The sequence below is a fragment of the Ranitomeya variabilis genome, chromosome 4 (genome assembly GCF_051348905.1).
Source record: "Ranitomeya variabilis isolate aRanVar5 chromosome 4, aRanVar5.hap1, whole genome shotgun sequence".
Taxonomy (NCBI): Eukaryota; Metazoa; Chordata; class Amphibia; order Anura; family Dendrobatidae; genus Ranitomeya; species Ranitomeya variabilis.
In genome coordinates this window covers 263718531-263736174 of record NC_135235.1, presented here as the reverse complement: position 1 = coordinate 263736174, position 17644 = coordinate 263718531, and the positions used below count along the sequence as shown (strand labels likewise).

Below are 17644 nucleotides of genomic sequence, written 5' to 3'. Positions count from 1 at the left end.
CTGGATACACTGAGGGAATGGGAGCCAGTGAAGAGATTTGCAGAGGGGGGTAGCGGAGGAGTAGCGAGGAGAGAGATGAATTAGTCGGGCAGCAGATTGAGGATGGACTGGAGAGGTGCAAGGGTGTTACCAGGGAGGTCACAGAAAAGGATGTTGCAGTAGTTAAGGCGGGAGATGATGAGGGCATGCACAAGCATTTTAGTAGATTGACGGTTGAGGAAAGGATGGATTCTGGAGATATTTTTGAACTGGAGGCGACAGGAGGTGGAGAGAGCTTGGATGTGCGGTTTGAAGGACAGGGCAGAGTCAAGGGTTACTCCAAGGCAGTGGACTTCCGGTACGAGACAAAGCGTGATGTCATTAATAGTTATAGATAGGTCAGGTAAGGAAGATCTCCAAGATGGAGGAAAGATGATGAGTTCAGATTTGTCCACATTGAGTTTGAGGAAGCGAGAGGAGAAGAAGGAGGATATGGCTGATAGACACTCTGGGATTCTGGAGAGCAGAGAGGTGTAGTCTGGGCCAGAAAGGTTGATCTGAGTGTCATCAGCTTAAAGGTGGTACTGGAATCCATGGGACTTTATGAGTTATCCCAGGCCAAGTGTATAGATTGAGAAGAGTAGGGGTCCTAGAACAGAGCCTTGGGGGACTCCATCAGAGAGAGGATGGGATGAGGAGGTAGTGTGGGAGTGTGAGATGGTGAATGTACGGTTGGAAAGGTATGAGGAAATCCAGGATAGGGCGAGGTCTTTGATGCCAAAGGAGGAGAGGATCTGTAGTAGGAGGCAGTGGTCAACTGTGTCGAAAGCAGAAGACAAGTATAGAATGTAAGTCAGCAAGGACAGGGTCCTCTCCCCTCTGTACCAGTCTGTCATTGTAAATTTGTTTACTGTAAACGATATCTATAACTCTGTATGTAACCCCTTTCTCATGTACAGCACCATTGAATTAATGGTACTTAAATAAATAATAATAATAGATAGATTTACCCATCTATCCATAGATATATCTGTCTATCTATAGATATATCTGTCTATCTAGCAGCACATGTGCATGAATCTAGGCCATGTGAAAACACAGAAAAACATTAAAAACATTCAATTTAGATTAAACTTCTCAACATTTTCCAATTTTTTTTTATTTACTTGCAGTAATGGATGAAAAATGAAGGGCCTAGATCCATGCACATGTGATGCTGTGCTCTTTTTTTTTTGGTCTATATTATGCAGTTTTCGCAGCTTGCACATGTTCATATTAGGAGGTACTGATCGTTTTTTTTTTTTTTGCTTATGTATCTATCTATAGATAGATATATCTATAGATAGAAAAAAGAGAGCACAGCAGCACTATGTATAAGTTTAGGCCATGTGAAAACACAGAGAAACATTAAAAACATAATCTAGATTTTACTACTCAAAAAAAAAATGTTCATAAATTTTTTTAAACTTTTGATACAGGAAAGATAAATATCTTGGTACCGTGTTAGCCAGTAGATAGAAAAAGATTTAGAATTGAGAGTCCTCAGTGGTTTATACCTTTTAATGGCTAACTGAAAAGATGGTAACAAAGAATAACATATTTATACACAACACAGCACAGAACTGTCATTATGGGAGAGTGATAAGTGACCACTTATGCCCCCCCCCAAAGTAATTAATGAATTTCTGGCTTTTGTTCATTTTGCCTAACAAAAATCGGAATAAAAAGCAATAAAAAAAGTCATGTGCCCGAAAATGGTAACAATAAAAATGTCAACTCGTCCTGCAAAAAACAAGACCTCACATGACTCTGTGGACCAAAATATGGAAAAATTATAGCTCTCAAAATGTGGTGAGGCAAAAACTGTTATTTGCAGTAAAAAGCGTCTTTTAGTGTGTGACAGCTGCCAAATAAAAATCCGCTATAAAAAGTAAATCAAACCCCCCTTTATCACCCCCTTAGTAAGGGAAAAATAATAAAATAAAAAAAGTATTTATTTCAATTTTCCCATTAGGGTTAGGGTTGGGGCTAACGTTAGAGTTGGGGCTAAAGTTAGGGTTATGGTTGGGGCTAAAGTTAGGGTTGGGGCTAAACTTATGGTTGGGGCTAGAGTTGGGGTTAGAATTACGTTAACGGTTGGGTTAGGGGTGTGTCAGGGCTAGGGGTGTGGTTAGGGTTATGGTTAGAATTAGGGTTAGGAGTGTGTTGGGGTTAGGGGTGTGTTGGGATTGGGATTAAGGTTAGTGGTGTGTTCGGGTCAGGGGTGTGGTTAGGGTTATCGTTAGGGTTAGGGGTGTGTTGGGGTTAGGGGTGTGGTTAGGGTTGGGATTAGGGTTAGAGGTGTGTTGGGTTAGAGTTGGAGTAATAATTGGGGGGTTTCCACTGTTTAGGCACATCAGGAGCTCTGTAAATGCAACATGACGTCCGATCTCAATTCCTGCCAATTCTGCCCTGAAAAAGTTAAACCAGCGCTCCTTCCTTTCCGAGCTCTGCCGTGCACCCAAACAGTGGTTTACCCTCACATATGGGGTATTAGCATACTCAGGACAAATTGGACAACAACTTTTGTGGTTCAATTTCTCCTTTTACCCTTGGAAAAATAAAAATTTTGGGTCTAAAAAATAATTTTTGTGGAAAAAAATGATTTTTTATTTTTATGGCTCTGCGTTATAAACTTTAGTGAAACGCTTGGGGGTTCAAAGTTCTCATATCACATCTAGATAAGTTCCTTGGTGGGTCTAGTTTCCAAAATGGGGTCACTTGTGGTTTTTTTTCTCTGTTTAGGCACATCAGTGGCTCTGCAAACGCAACATGACGGCCGCAGACTATTCCATCAAAGTCTGCATTCCAAAATGCCACTTCTTCCCTTCCGAGCCCCAACGTGTGCCCAAATAGTAGTTTTTTCCCACATTTGGGGTATCAGCATACTCAGGACAAATTGCATAACAACTTTTGGGGTCAAATTTCTCCTGTTACCCTTGGAAAAATACAAAACTGGGGGCTAAAAAATCATTTTTGTGAAAAAAAGATTTTTTATTTTCACAGCTTTGCATTATAAACTTTAGTGAAACACTTGGGAATTCAAAGTTCTCACAACACATCTATATAAGATCCTTAGGTGGTCTTGCTTCAAAAATGGGGTCACTTGTGGGGGGTTTCCACTGTTTAGGCACATCAGGGGCTCTCCAAACCAGACATGGCGTCTGATCTCAATTTCAGCCAATTCTGTGTTGAAAAAGTCAAACGGTGCTCCTTCCCTTCCCAGCTCTGCCATGTGCCCAAAAAGTGATTTACGCCCACATATGGTGTATCAGCATATTCAGGATAAATTGCACAACAACTTTTGCGGTCGAATTTCTCCCGTTACCCTTGGCTTCGGAAAATAAGAAATTGGGGGCGAAAGATGATTTTTGTGAAACAAATATGATACATTTTTTATTTTTACGGCTCTACATTATAAACTTCTGTGAAGCACTTGGGGGTTCAAAGTGCTCACCAAACATCTAGATAAGTTCCTTAGGGGGTCTAGTTTCCAAAATGGTGTCACATGTGAGGGGTTTCCACTGTTTAGGCACATCAGGGGCTCCCCAAACGTGACATGGCATCCTATCTCAATTACAGCCAATTTTGCATTGAAAAGTCAAATGGCGCTCCTTCCCTTCCAAGCTCTGCCATGCGCACAAACAGTGGTTTACCCCCACATATGCGGTATCGGCGTACTGAGGATAAATTGTAAAACAACTTTTGGGGTCCAATTATTCCTGTTACCCTTGGTAAAGTAAAACAAATTGGATCTGAAGTAATTTTTTTTGTAAAAAAAAGTAAAATGTTCATTTTTTTTAAACATTCCAAAAATTCCTGTAAAGCACCTGAAGGGTTAATAAACCTCTTAAATATGGTTTTTAGCACCTTGAGGGATGTAGTTTTTAGAGTGGTTTCACTTTTTGATATTCTCTATCATATAGACCCCTGAAAGTGACTTCACATGTGATGTGGTCCCTAAAAAAATAGCGTAGTAAAAATGAGAAATTTGCTGGTCAAATTTTAACTCCTATAACTCCCTAACGAAAAAAAAATTGGTTACAAAATTGTGCTCATGTAAAGTAGACATGTGGGAAATGTTACTTGTTAAGTATTTTGTGTAACATATGTGTGTGATTTAAAGAAGTTGTCCACTACTATAACCTTTTTTTTTTTTTTCATAAATCTTGCTATTATGTGCCACTGAAAACATCTACTGTGTTTATTTTAGCAATATTACCTTTTATCATGCTGTAGCAGCACATCTTTAGTGCTGGATTCAGCTCTCATGGGGTTAATCGACATCTTCCTTTCTCCTGAGTTATTGTGCTCTAATACTACAAGTTCCATGATGCATTGCACTGCTACTAAGCACGAACCTACCACACCCACTCCAAAACACACCCCAACCCCTCCCTCCTCTCCCCCCTAGCTTCAAAAAGATCTGTGATGTCATTTCTGTCCAAAGTCCTCTTTTACATTTGTCCAACCCACACTCCATTACACACAGATAGAGGGATAGATAGATAGATAGATAGATAGATAGATAGATAGATACAGATATATCTATGTCTATTTCCATAGATATGTCCATATCCATGTTTCTAAACCCCTTCACCCCTGGAGCTTTTTTCGTTTATCGCTCCCCTTCTATCCAGGGCCATAATTTTTCCATCAATATGGCCATGTGGGGGCTTATCTTTTGCGGGACAAGTTCTACTTTTGAACGACATCATTGGTTTTACCATGTCGTGTAACAGAAAATGTGAAAAAAATTCAAAGTGCAATGAAATGGCAAAAAAAGTGCAATCCCACACTTGTTTTTTGCTTGGCTTTTTTTGCTAGGTTCACTAAATGCTAAGGCTGTGTGCACACATTGTGGATTTGATTGCAGATCTGCAGGGTTTTTTGCCGCACTGAATTGCATCAAATCCGCAGTGTAGTGCACAACCAATGTAAGTCTATGGGAGCCGCAGACTTGTGCACATGCTGCGGAAAAAGCCGCACCAAAACGCAGCTTTTTTTTCTCGCAGCATGTCACTTATTTTGTGCGGAACTGCAGCGTTTCTGCACCTTTAGACTTTCATTGACTTGGGCACATCCGCAGCAATGCCGCAGATGTAAAAAAGATCTGCAGTTTTGCTGCGGATGTGGGTCCGAGAAACGCAGCAGCTCGGGAGGAGGGAAGTGTGTGGGCGGTGACGGTGTGCGTCTATGTGTGGGCGGGCGTGGTCTGCAGGCTGTTCGGATGTGTGCGGCGCTATGCGGGACTGTTCAGGTGTGTGCGGGGTCTGTGGGATGTTCGTGTGTGTGCGGGGCTGTGCGGGGGGTCTTTTGGGGTGTGTGTGCAGGCATCATCCGATGGGACTACAAGTATGCAGCATCCAATCTGCAGCTCATTCGGATGTAATCCGGACAGTGGACACACACCCTACGCTATCCATATATCTATCAATAGATATATCTATCCAGACACATCTACAGATAGATATATGAATAGATAGATGTAGGCATCTATAGATCTATCTATATGTAGATCTGTCTATCCATTTCATCTATCATCTATCTGTCTATCTGTGTGTTTAATGGAGTGTGGGTTGGACAAATGTAAAAGAGGAGGTTGGACAATAATGACATCACAAATCTTTTTTTTTTTGTTCAATAATACATCTTTAATGCAACAAAAGCGAATTAAAAAATGCATCAAAACCGTGTAAAAACTGCATAAAAACGCATCAAAACTGAAAAAAACGCATCAAAACCGCACCATAATTGCATCAACACTGCACCAAAAACTGCATCAAAACTGCGCAAAAACCGCACCAAAAACTGCATCAAAACTGCACCAAAACCACACCAAGAACTGCATCAAAACGGCACCAAGAACTGCATCAAAACCGCACCAAGAACTGCATCTAAACCGCACCAAAACTGCAAACTGCACCAAAACTGCACCAGATTTTGATGCAGTTTTGGTGCAGTTTTGATGCAGTTTTTGGTGCAGTTTTGATGCTTTTTTTGGTGCAGTTTATGTGCGGTTTTAATACCGTTTTTGGAAATAAGTAAATAAACGGAAAATGTGCATGATTTGAAATGAAACATGCATGAAAAAACGGATTCCAAGGCCGGATTCATCATTTCACAGCTCAGTTTCATACATTTTTTTGCCGGATCCGTCGCTGTGCGTTTTTTCGCCGGACAGAAAAAACGTTCCTCTGTATGTGTTTTCCATCCGGCGGAAACAGCTTTTTTGACGGATCCGGTAAAAAACGGATGAAACGTGTGGCCATCAGGCGCAATCCGGCGCTAATACAACTCTATGAGAAAAAACAGATCCTGCGGAAAAAAATGGATCCGTTTTTTTCAAAACTCGCCGGATTGTGCCTCACGGCAAAAACCTTATGTGTGAAAGCAGCCAAATATATGGATAGATACATCTATGTTTCTATAGATATATCTATCTATAAATATATCTATAGATAGATATATCCATAGATATATAATAGAAAGGACGATGTTTCTAAGGCTACTTTCACACTTGCGTTTTTAGCAATCCGTCTTTTTGGGAAAAAAACAGATCCTGCAAATGTGCTCGCAAGATGCGTTTTTAACCCATAGACTTGTATTAGTGAGGGATCGTGACGGATGGCCACACGTCGCATCCGTCGTGCAATGGATGCGTCGTGTTTTGGCAGACCGTTGGCACGTCCCTCGCATCTGCCATTTTCTACCGCGCATGCGTGGCCAAAACTCCGCCCCCTCCTCCCCGGATTTCAGAATGGGCAGCGGATGCGTTGAAAAAGTGCATCCGCTGCCCACGACGTGCACAAATTTCACAACGTGCGTCAGTATGTAGGCCCGACGCATAGCGATGGAACCGTACCGACGCAAGTGTGAAACAGGCCTTAATGAGCATTTAATTTAATAAAAAAATGGAAAAAAACGTTGTGGGCTCCCGCACAATTTTCTGCGCCAGAGGGGGAAAGCCGACGGCCGGGGGCCAATATTTGTAGCCTGCTATGAATATCAGCCCGCAGCTGTCTGCGTAGCCTTTACTGGCTATTAAAATAGGGGGACCCCCCAAAAAAATATTTTATAGCCAGAAAGGCTATGCAGACAGCTGCGGGCTGATATTCATAGCCTAGAGAGACGCCTATCCGTTATTAATCCAATACTAATAAAGGGTTAATAAAACACGCAAACATTAGGAAAAAGTATTTTAATATTCTTCATTTAACTATACTTACCATACTTCAGCGCCTGCAAAAAACGTAAAATAATAAACCGCATACTCCCTGTCCGCCGTAGTCCAATTAATAACGAGTGTCCCACGACGACCTCCCCTATAGAACAGTGACATCGGGTGATGTCACTGCTCTATAAGACCCTCAGTGACACACTGACAGGAGACAATGGCTCCTGCAGTGCATCACTGAGGTTACTATAGTTCACTGGTCTCACTTTATGGCAAAAAGCTACGTGGGAACTTTCTCATACAGCATGTCATAAAGTAAGACTAGGGACTAGGGTTGAGCGACTTTTATTTTTATAGGATCGGGTCGGGTTCCGGCAGCCTTCCTTCTTAAGAATGAGCGCGTTCAGGGCCTTAGATGATGTCACGGCTTTGTGATTGGTCGCGGCGGCCCACGTGACCGCTCAGCGACCAATCACAAGCCGTGACGTAATTCTCATTTCCTAAATTCCTAGAATGAGGAATTTAGGACCTGAGAGAATTATGTCACGGCTTGTGATTGGTCGCTGAGCGGTCACGTGGGCCGCCGCGACCAATCACAAAGCCGTGACATCATCTAAGGCCCTGAACGCGCTCATTCTTAGGAACGGAAGATGCCGATTACTACCAGGGCTCGTCAGAGGGTGAGTATATCAATATTTTTTATTTTAATTCTTTATTTTACACTTAAATGTGGATTCCGATACCGATTTCCGATATCGCAAACATATCGGAACTCGGTATCGGAATTCCGATACCAGATTCAGAAGATCGCCGACCTCATGGCCGACCCCACACAGGGGTCGGGTCGGGTTTCATGAAACCCGACTTTGCCAAAAGTCGGCGACTTCTGAGAATGGTCGACCCGTTTCGCTCAACCCTACTAGGGACTATTTTCTCACAGGGGCGTAGGAATACATTGTGGGGAATACATTGTGGAAGGATACCTTCATCCCCTCATTGTGTTCCTGGAGCCCCTGGAGAGTGGTCGCATCAGCAGATGCTCCTGCTCTCCACGGGAGATCGTCGAGGGACACTCGTTTTAATTGATTTCTGCGGACCAGGGAGTATATTGTTTATTATTTTAATATTTTTTACAGATGACAATGGCTTCGGGGATCAAAATGACAAGTGATGGTGAGTATGTACTCTTATGTTATATGTACTGTATGTCTGTATGTATGTTGTATGTATCTATGTACTGTATGTGGCATGTTGCATGATGTCACATGTTGCATGTTGTCACATGCAGCATGTCGTCACATGGCGCATGTTGTTGCATGGCGCATGTTGTCGCATGCTGCATGTCGTCACATGTCATCGCATGCTGCATGTTGTTGCATGTCATCGCATGCTGCATGTCATCACATGGCACATGTTATCGCATGCTGCATGTCGTCGCATGGTGCATGTCGCCGCATGCTGCATGTCGTCGCATGTCGTCGGATGTCATCGCATGCTGCATGTCGTCGCATGCTGCATGTCGTCGCATGGCGTATGTTGTCGCATGCTGCATGTCGTCGCATGCTGCATGTCGTCGCATGTCATTGCATGCTGCATGTTGTCACATGCTGCATGTTGTCGCATGTCATTGCATGCTGCATGTCGTCGCATGGCGCATGTCATCGCATGTCATCGCATGCTGCATGTCGTCGCATGTCATCGCATGCTGCATGTCGTCGCATGGCGCATGTCGTCGCATGCTGCATGTCGTCGCATGCTGCATGTCGTCGCATGTCATCGCATGCTGCATGTCGTCGCATGACGCATGTTGTCGCATGCTGCATGTCGTCGCATGGCACATGTCATCGCATGGCGCATGTCGTCGCATGATGTCGCATGCTGCATGTTGTCGCATGGCGCATGTAATCGCATGCTGCACGTCGTCACATGGCACATGTCGTCGCATGGCGCATGTTGTCGCATGCTGCATGTAGTCGCATGCTGCATGTCATCGCATGGCGTTGCATGCTGCATGTTGTCGCATGCTGCATGTTGTCGCATGCTTCATGTTGTCGCATGCTGCATGTTGTCGCATGGCGCATGCCGGCGCATGGCACATGTTGTCGCATGCTGCATGTCGTCGCATGCTGCATGTCGTCGCATGGCGCATGTTGTCGCATGCAGCATGTCGTTGCATGCTGCATGCCGTCGCATGGCGCATGTCGTCGCATTGCGCATGTTCTGTAAGTGTGTATGTAGTGTATATGTTTTTTTTCTTTTTTTTTTACATTCAACACATTAGCCGGATGATGGGACTACTACTGTCCCATCATTGGCTAATGTGCCACTCACTGTCACTGTAGCAGGCAGAGCCCAATGGGACTTGTAGTCCCATCAGACGATGCCTGCACAGAGACACACACACACATACACACCCCCCAAAGACCACCCCCGCAGCAGACCCCAGCACATACCTGCGCCGGCACGCAGAGCCCCGGTATGTGCGGGCGGCGCCAGTACCTGCGGGCCGGGGCTCTGCGTGCCAGTATGTGCGGGCGGCGCCGGTATGTGCGGGCCAGGGCTCTGCGTGATGATAGTCCAAGAGAAGGCATGTACAGTAGAACAGGGACCCATCAGAGGGAGGTCACCTTGCCGTGGTTGATGGGCATACATGAATTGGCCAATTTATGCACTAAGAACCTTCATTTTCATTAATTTAAGTAAGTTTAAAAAAAAATTTAAGTAGCAAAATCTAGATTGTTTTTAATGTTTTTCTGTGTTTTCCCATGGCTCCTCCCATTGACCTGCAGGTGGCCATAATCAGCTCTACTTGCCCATAAATTGTAGACTAAACCCAGGAGCAGACATGAGTGTCAAAAATTGTAGGTTGAAAGTCCAAGAGAAGGCATGTACAGTAGAGCAGGGACCCATCAGAGGGAGCTCACCTTGCCGTGGTTTATGGGCATACATGAATTGGCCAATTTGTGCACTAAGAGCTTTCATTTGCATTCATTTCCGTAAGTTTAAAAAAAAACAAAAACATTTTTTTTCACATGGCCTAAACTTATACATAGTGCTGCTGTACTCTCTTTTTTCTATATAATGCAGTCTGGCAGCTTGCACATGTTTACACTTAAGAGGTGCTGATCAGTCTTTTTGTATATATCTATAGATAGTGCCGGGCATTGAGGTGCGAGACTCATGCTAGTTTCTCGCAAGTGTGACCCCAGCCTTAACGCAATATGTTTAATTTGAAAAAAAAGGGAAAAATATTGTGTGGGCTCCCATGCAATTTTCCAGTCCAGAGAGGGAAAGCCAGCGAATGGGGGCCGATGTTTTTAGCCTGGGAAGGGGGTAATACCCATGGATCTTCCCAAGCTATTAATATCAGCCCGCAGCTTCTGCATAGCCTTTACTGGCTGTTAACCCCTTCATGACCGTGGGATTTTTCATTCTTCCGTGTTCGTTTTTCGCTCCCCTCCTTCCCAGAGCCATAACTTTTTTATTTTTCCGTCAATTTGGCCAAGTGAGGGCTTATTTTTTGCGGGACGAGTTGTACTTTTGAACGACATCATTGGTTTTACCACGTAGTGTACTAGAAAACGGGAAAAAAATTCCAAGTGCAGTGAAATTGCAAAAAAAGTGCAATCCCACACTTGTTTTTTGCTTGCCTATTTTGCTAGGTTCACTAAATGCTAAAACTGACCTGCCATTATGATTCTCCAGGTCAGTACGAGTTCATATACACCTCACATGTCTAGGTTATGTTTTACCTAAGTGGTGAAAAAAAATTCCAAACTTTGCAAAAAAAAAAAAAAAAAAATTGCGCCATTTTCCGATACTCGTAGCGTCTCCATTTTTCGTGATCTGGGGTCAGGTGAGGGCTTATTTTTTGCGTGCCGAGCTGGCGTTTTTAATTATAGCATTTTGGTGCAGATACGTTCTTTTGATCGCCCGTTATTGCATTTTAATGCAATGTCGCGGCGACCAAAAAAACGTATTTCTGGCGTTTCCATTTTTTTTCTCATTACGCCATTTAGCGATCAGGTTAATGCTTTTTTTTATTGATAGATCGGGCGATTCTGAACGCGGTGATACCAAATATGTGTAGGTTTGATTTTTTTTTAATTGATTTATTTTGATTGGGGCGAAAGGGGGGTGATTTAAACTTTTATGTTTTTTTTATTTTTTTCACATTTTTAAAAACTTTTTTTTTTCACTTTTGCCATGCTTCAATAGCCTCCATGGGAGGCTAGAAGCAGGCACAACCCGATCGGCTCTGCTACATAACAGCGATCATCAGATCGCTGTTATGAAGCAGAAATACAGGTGTGCTGTGAGCGCCGACCACAGGGTGGCGCTCACAGCTACTGGCGATCAGTAACCATAGAGGTCTCAAGGACCTCTATGGTTACTATTCTGCAGCATCGCCGACCTCCGATCATGTGACGGGGGTCGGCGATGACGTCATATCCGGCCGCCTGGCCGGATGCGGTAGTTAAATGCCGCTGTCTGAGTTTGACAGCGGCATTTAACTAGTTAATAGGTGCGGGCAGATTGCGATTCTGCCCGCGCCTATTGCGGGCACATGTCAGCTGTTCATAACAGCTGACATGTCCCGGCTTTGATGCGGGCTCACCGCGGAGCCCTGCATCAAAGCAGGGGACCTGACGTCGGACGTACTATCCCGTCCGACGTCAGGAAGGGGTTATAATAGGGGCCCCAAAAAAATGACGTGGGGTCCCCCTATAAATAATAGTCAGAAAATGCTATGTAGACAGCTGTGGGCTGATATTAATAGCCTAGGAATGGGTCATGGATACTGTCCCCCTGGCTACAAACACCAGCTCGCAGCCACCCCAGAAATACCGGTGCTTAGCCTCTGTCTTCCCTCTGCCCTGTAGCGGTGATGTATGGGGTAATAAGGGGTTAATGTCACCTTTGAATAATAAGATGACATCAAGCCCAGTTAGTAATAGAGAGGCATCAATAAGATGCCTATCCTTTACTAATCCTACAGTAGTGAAAGTGTTAAATAAAGACACACAGCCAGAAAAAGTATTTTAATATTCTTAATTTCACCATTCTTACAACCACGTCTAATTCCCCAATACCCTCAATCACCTGCAAAAAATTAATAAACCAATAGTATACTCAAAATTCCTACGTAGTCCAATTAATAACGAGTGTCCCACGATGATCTTTCCTATAGAAGAATGACATTGGGTGATGTCACTGCTTTACAGGGCTTTTCACGATGCACTAACAGGAGATAATGGCTCCTGCAGTGCATCGTTGAAGAGGTTACCTGAGTTCAGGCACTCAATTTATGGCAATACTGCATGGGAATTTTCTCACACAGTGCTGCCAGTGAGAGAAGGAACTTAAGTGAACTCTCTCCCGGCAGGGGCAGAGGGATACAGCACGGAGGATTACCTCCGCCTGTCAGTGCATCGCGAAGCCCCTGTAGGACACTGACATCGCCCGATGTCATGGTTCTACATGGGAGATCATTCTGGAACACTCGTTATTACCTGGACTACGGCGGAAAGGTAAGTATAGGTTGGATTTATTATCTTTATTACAGGAGATTGAGGGTATGGGGACTAGGTGATTGGTGAGCATGTACTCTATGTTATATGATGTATGTATTGTCTGTAATTAATGCTATAAGTATGTACTGTATGTTCTGTATGTTTTTTTTTTACTACTGAACACATGCATTGTCTGATGGGACTACTTTCCCATTATCGGCAATGCTATCACTGTGAGTAATCATAGCCAGACGGGAGCAGTAGTCCCATCAGACAGTGGCTGCTTACACAGACACGCACACACAGGGACACAAGCACACACAGACACGCACAAACACTACCACACAGACACGCTCATCTTCTCCGCACACAGTCTCTGCCCATTCACATAGTCTCCACCCACACACTCTTCCTCCTTCCGATCTACAGCGTTTCTCACATGCAACTCCGCAGCAAAACCGCAGATCATGCGGTTTTGCTACGGCTTTGACTGAATCAATGGAAGTCAATGGGTGCAGAAACTGCAGATTCACAAAAAGAATTGACATGCTGCACAAAATAAAGCGCTGCAAATCAGTGCATTTTTTTCCGCAGCATGTGCACAGTGTTGTGAATTTGGATTCTGGGCTCCCCCGGTGGCTACTGGTGGAATTGAACTTGTGACATCATCTTCCCTGTTCACCTGTTCTGATTAGATCTGGGTGTCGCTATATAACCTGGCTTCTCTGTTAGATGCTTGCCGGTCAACAATGTTATCAGAAGCCTCTCTGTGCTTGTTCCTGCTCCCAGACATCTACTAGATAAGTTGGACATTCGTCCATGTTTTGTTTTTGTATTTTGGTTCCAGTTCACAGCTGCAGTTTCGTTACTGTGTCTGGAAAGCTCTTGTTGATCAGGAATTGCCACTCTGGTATTATGAGTTAATGCCAGAGTCCTAAAGTAATTTCTGGATGTGTTTTGTTAGGGTTTTCTACTGACCATGAAAGTATGCTTTCTGTCTTCTGCTATCTAGAAAGCGGACCTCAAATTTGCTAAAACTATTTTCCTGCTGCGTTTGTTGTTTCATCTCATATCACCGCCAATATATGTGGGGGGCTTCTGTCTCCTTTTTGGGCATTTCTCTAGAGGTGAGTCAGGTCTTATATTTCCCTCTGCTAGCATTATTTAGTTCTCCGGCCGGCGCTGGGCATATAGGGATAAAAAGTAGGACATGCTACCTGGCTACTTCTAGATGATGCGGTAGGTTTAGTTCATGGTCAGTACAGTTACATCTTCCAAGAGCTTGTTCCTATTGAGGCTTATGCTAGTTCTCTGGCCATGGAGATCATGACAGCACAGCAAATCTTAATTTTCCATTGACTAACATTGCTTGTGCATTACTCTGTGGATTTGATGCAATTCCTCATGAGGCTGAAGTGTCAGCAGTTCCTGCATGATGAAAGCATTCATGTTATGGACTGTCCTGCCCATTCCCTAGTTCTGAATCCAATTGAGCACATCTGGGACATCATAACTTGTTCTATCCACCAACACAACATGAACCATAGACTGTCCAGAAGTTGAGTGATGCTTTAATCCATGTCTGGGAGGAGATCCCACAGGAGATCATCTTCGGCCTCATCAGGACCAGGCCCAGGCTGTTGTGAATTAAACTTTTTGGCTCCCTCTTGTGGTCACTAGCGACATGACACTTTGATTTTCTTTCCCCAGCTTGGTACCCACCTGGTTCGTTAGTCCAGAGGTGTTGCTATTTAAACTCCCTGGATTCTCAGTCTGGTGCCTGGCATCGTTGTAATCAGTTCCTTTCTGTTTGCTCCTGTCTGCTGGTCCTGGTTCTTTGCAAAATAAGCTAAATCCTGCTTCCTTATTTTTTGGTTATTTGCATTGCTCTTATTTTTGTCCAGCTTGTACTAAATGTGATTCCTGATATTGCTGGAAGCTCTAGGGGGCTGATATTCCCCCCCCCCCCGTGCCGTTAGACGGTTCGGGGGTTCTTGAATATTCAGCGTGGAAATTTTGATAGTGTTTTTGCTGACCGTATTAGTCATCTTCCTATATTCTGCTATTAGTCAGTGGGCCTCTCTTTGCTAAAACCTAGTTCATTCTTACGTTTGTCTTTTCTTCTTACCTCACCGTTATTATTTGTTGGGGGCTTGTATCCAACTTTTGGGGTCTTTTCTCTGGAGGCAAGAAAGGTCTATTGTTTCCCTTCTAGGGTTATTTAGTTCTCCGGCTGGCGCGAGACGTCTAGAACCAACGTAGGTACGTTCCCCGGCTACTGCTATTTGTTGTGCTAGGATCAGGTATACGGTTAGCCTAGTTATCACTGCCCTATGAGCTGGTTTTTTGTGTGTGCAGACTTGGTAATAACCTCTGAGACCCTCTGCCATTGGGGTCATAACTGTATGCCAGGCCAAAAGTAATACTTAATGCATTGCAGAAGTGGGATTATAAGAAAGGAAATTCTGAGTTTTTTTTTTTTTTTTTTCTTTCTTCCTCCCCTTTATCTCTGAGTGGCTTGAGCTTGCTGCAGACATGAATGTCCAGACTTTGATTACTAGTGTGGATCAGCTTGCTGCTCGTGTGCAGGGCATTCAAGATTTTGTTACTTGTAGTCCTATGTCAGAACCTAAAATACCTATTCCTGAACTGTTCTCTGGAGACCGATTTAAGTTTAGGAATTTCAGGAATAATTGTAAATTGTTTCTATCTCTGAGACCTCGTTCGTCTGGAGACTCAGCTCAGCAAGTAAAAATTGTTATCTCTCTCTTGCGGGGCGACCCTCAGGATTGGGCCTTCTCGTTAGCGCCAGGAGATCCGGCATTGGCAAATACTGATGCGTTTTTTCTGGCGCTCGGGTTGCTTTATGAGGAGCCCAATCTTGAAATTCAGGCAGAAAAAGCTTTGCTGGCTATCTCTCAGGGCCAGGATGAAGCTGAAGTGTATTGCCAAAAATTTCGGAAATGGTCCGTGCTTACTCAGTGGAATGAGTGTGCTCTGGCCGCAAATTTCAGAAATGGCCTTTCTGAAGCCAATAAGAATGTGATGGTGGGTTTCTCCATTCCTACAAGTCTGAATGATTCCATGGCGCTGGCTATTCAAATTGACCGGCGTTTGCGGGAGCGCAAAGCCGCTAATCCTCTGGTAGTGTTGTCTGAACAAACACCTGATTTAATGCAATGTGGTAGAATTCAGACTAGAAATGAACGGAAAAATCATAGACATCAGAATGGGTTGTGTTTTTACTGTGGTGATCCTACACATGTTATATCAGCATGCTCTAAACGCCTAACAAGGGTTGTTAGTCCTGTCGCCATTGGTAATTTGCAACCTAAATTTATTTTGTCTGTGACTTTAATTTGCTCATTGTCTTCCTACCCTGTTATGGCGTTTGTGGATTCAGGTGCTGCCCTGAGTCTTATGGATTTTTCATTTGCCAAACGCTGTGGTTTTGTTCTTGAGCCGTTGGTAAATCCTATCCCTCTTAGAGGTATTGATGCTACGCCATTGGCGGAAAATAAGCCGCAGTTTTGGACACAGGTAACCATGTGCATGACTCCTGAACATCGGGAGGTGATTCGTTTTCTGGTTCTGCATAAAATGCATGATTTGGTCGTTTTGGGTCTGCCATGGTTACAGACCCATAATCCAGTTTTGGATTGGAAGGCAATGTCTGTGTCAAGTTGGGGCTGTCAGGGAATTCATGGCGATTCCCCGCCGGTGTCTATTGCTTCCTCTACTCCTTCGGAAGTTCCTGAGTATTTGTCTGATTATCAGGATGTATTCAGCGAGTCCAGGTCCAGTGCTCTTCCTCCTCATAGGGACTGTGACTGCGCTATAGATTTGATTCCGTGTAGTAAATTTCCTAAGGGAAGATTATTTAATCTGTCTGTACCTGAGCATACCGCAATGCGTTCGTATATCAAGGAGTCTCTGGAGAAGGGGCATATTCGTCCATCCTCTTCCCCTCTTGGTGCGGGATTCTTTTTTGTGGCCAAGAAGGACGGATCTTTGAGACCTTGTATAGACTATCGGCTTCTGAATAAAATCACTGTTAAATTTCAGTATCCTTTGCCTTTGTTGTCAGACTTGTTTGCCCGGATTAAGGGTGCCAAGTGGTTCACCAAGATAGATCTTCGTGGTGCGTACAACCTTGTGCGCATTAAGCAGGGAGATGAATGGAAAACTGCATTTAATACGCCCGAAGGTCATTTTGAGTACTTGGTGATGCCTTTTGGGCTCTCTAATGCCCCTTCAGTGTTTCAGTCCTTTATGCATGATATTTTTCGGAAGTACCTGGATAAATTTATGATCGTTTATCTGGATGATATTCTGTTTTTTTCTGATGATTGGGACTCCCATGTAAAGCAGGTCAGGATGGTGTTTCAGGTTTTGCGTGAGAATGCTTTGTTTGTCAAGGGCTCAAAGTGTCTCTTTGGAGTGCAGAAGGTTCCCTTTTTGGGTTTTATTTTCTCCCCTTCTGCGGTGGAGATGGACCCAGTCAAGGTCCGAGCTATTCATGATTGGACTCAACCCACGTCAGTTAAAAGTCTTCAGAAGTTCTTGGGTTTTGCTAACTTCTACCGTCGTTTTATCGCTAACTTTTCTAGCGTTGTTAAACCTTTGACGGATATGACCAAGAAAGGTTCTGATGTTGCTAACTGGGCTCCTGCAGCTGTGGAAGCTTTCCAAGAGCTGAAGCGCCGGTTTACTTCGGCGCCTGTTTTGTGTCAGCCTGATGTCTCACTTCCCTTCCAGGTTGAAGTGGATGCTTCTGAGATCGGTGCAGGGGCCGTTTTGTCGCAGAGAGACCCTGGTTGCTCTATAATGAGACCATGTGCTTTTTTTTCTAGGAAGTTTTCGCCTGCTGAGCGGAACTATGATGTTGGCAATCGGGAGTTGTTGGCCATGAAGTGGGCATTTGAAGTGGCGTCAT

General features: G+C 44.0%; 1 protein-coding gene across 1 annotated transcript in view; it reads left to right on the top strand.

The window, feature by feature from the left end:
• Window positions 1-17644, top strand: part of LOC143764301 (nicotinamide N-methyltransferase-like) — a 141735-nt gene that overhangs the window by 16602 nt on the left and 107489 nt on the right. The gene's annotated exons all lie outside the window — the stretch shown is intronic.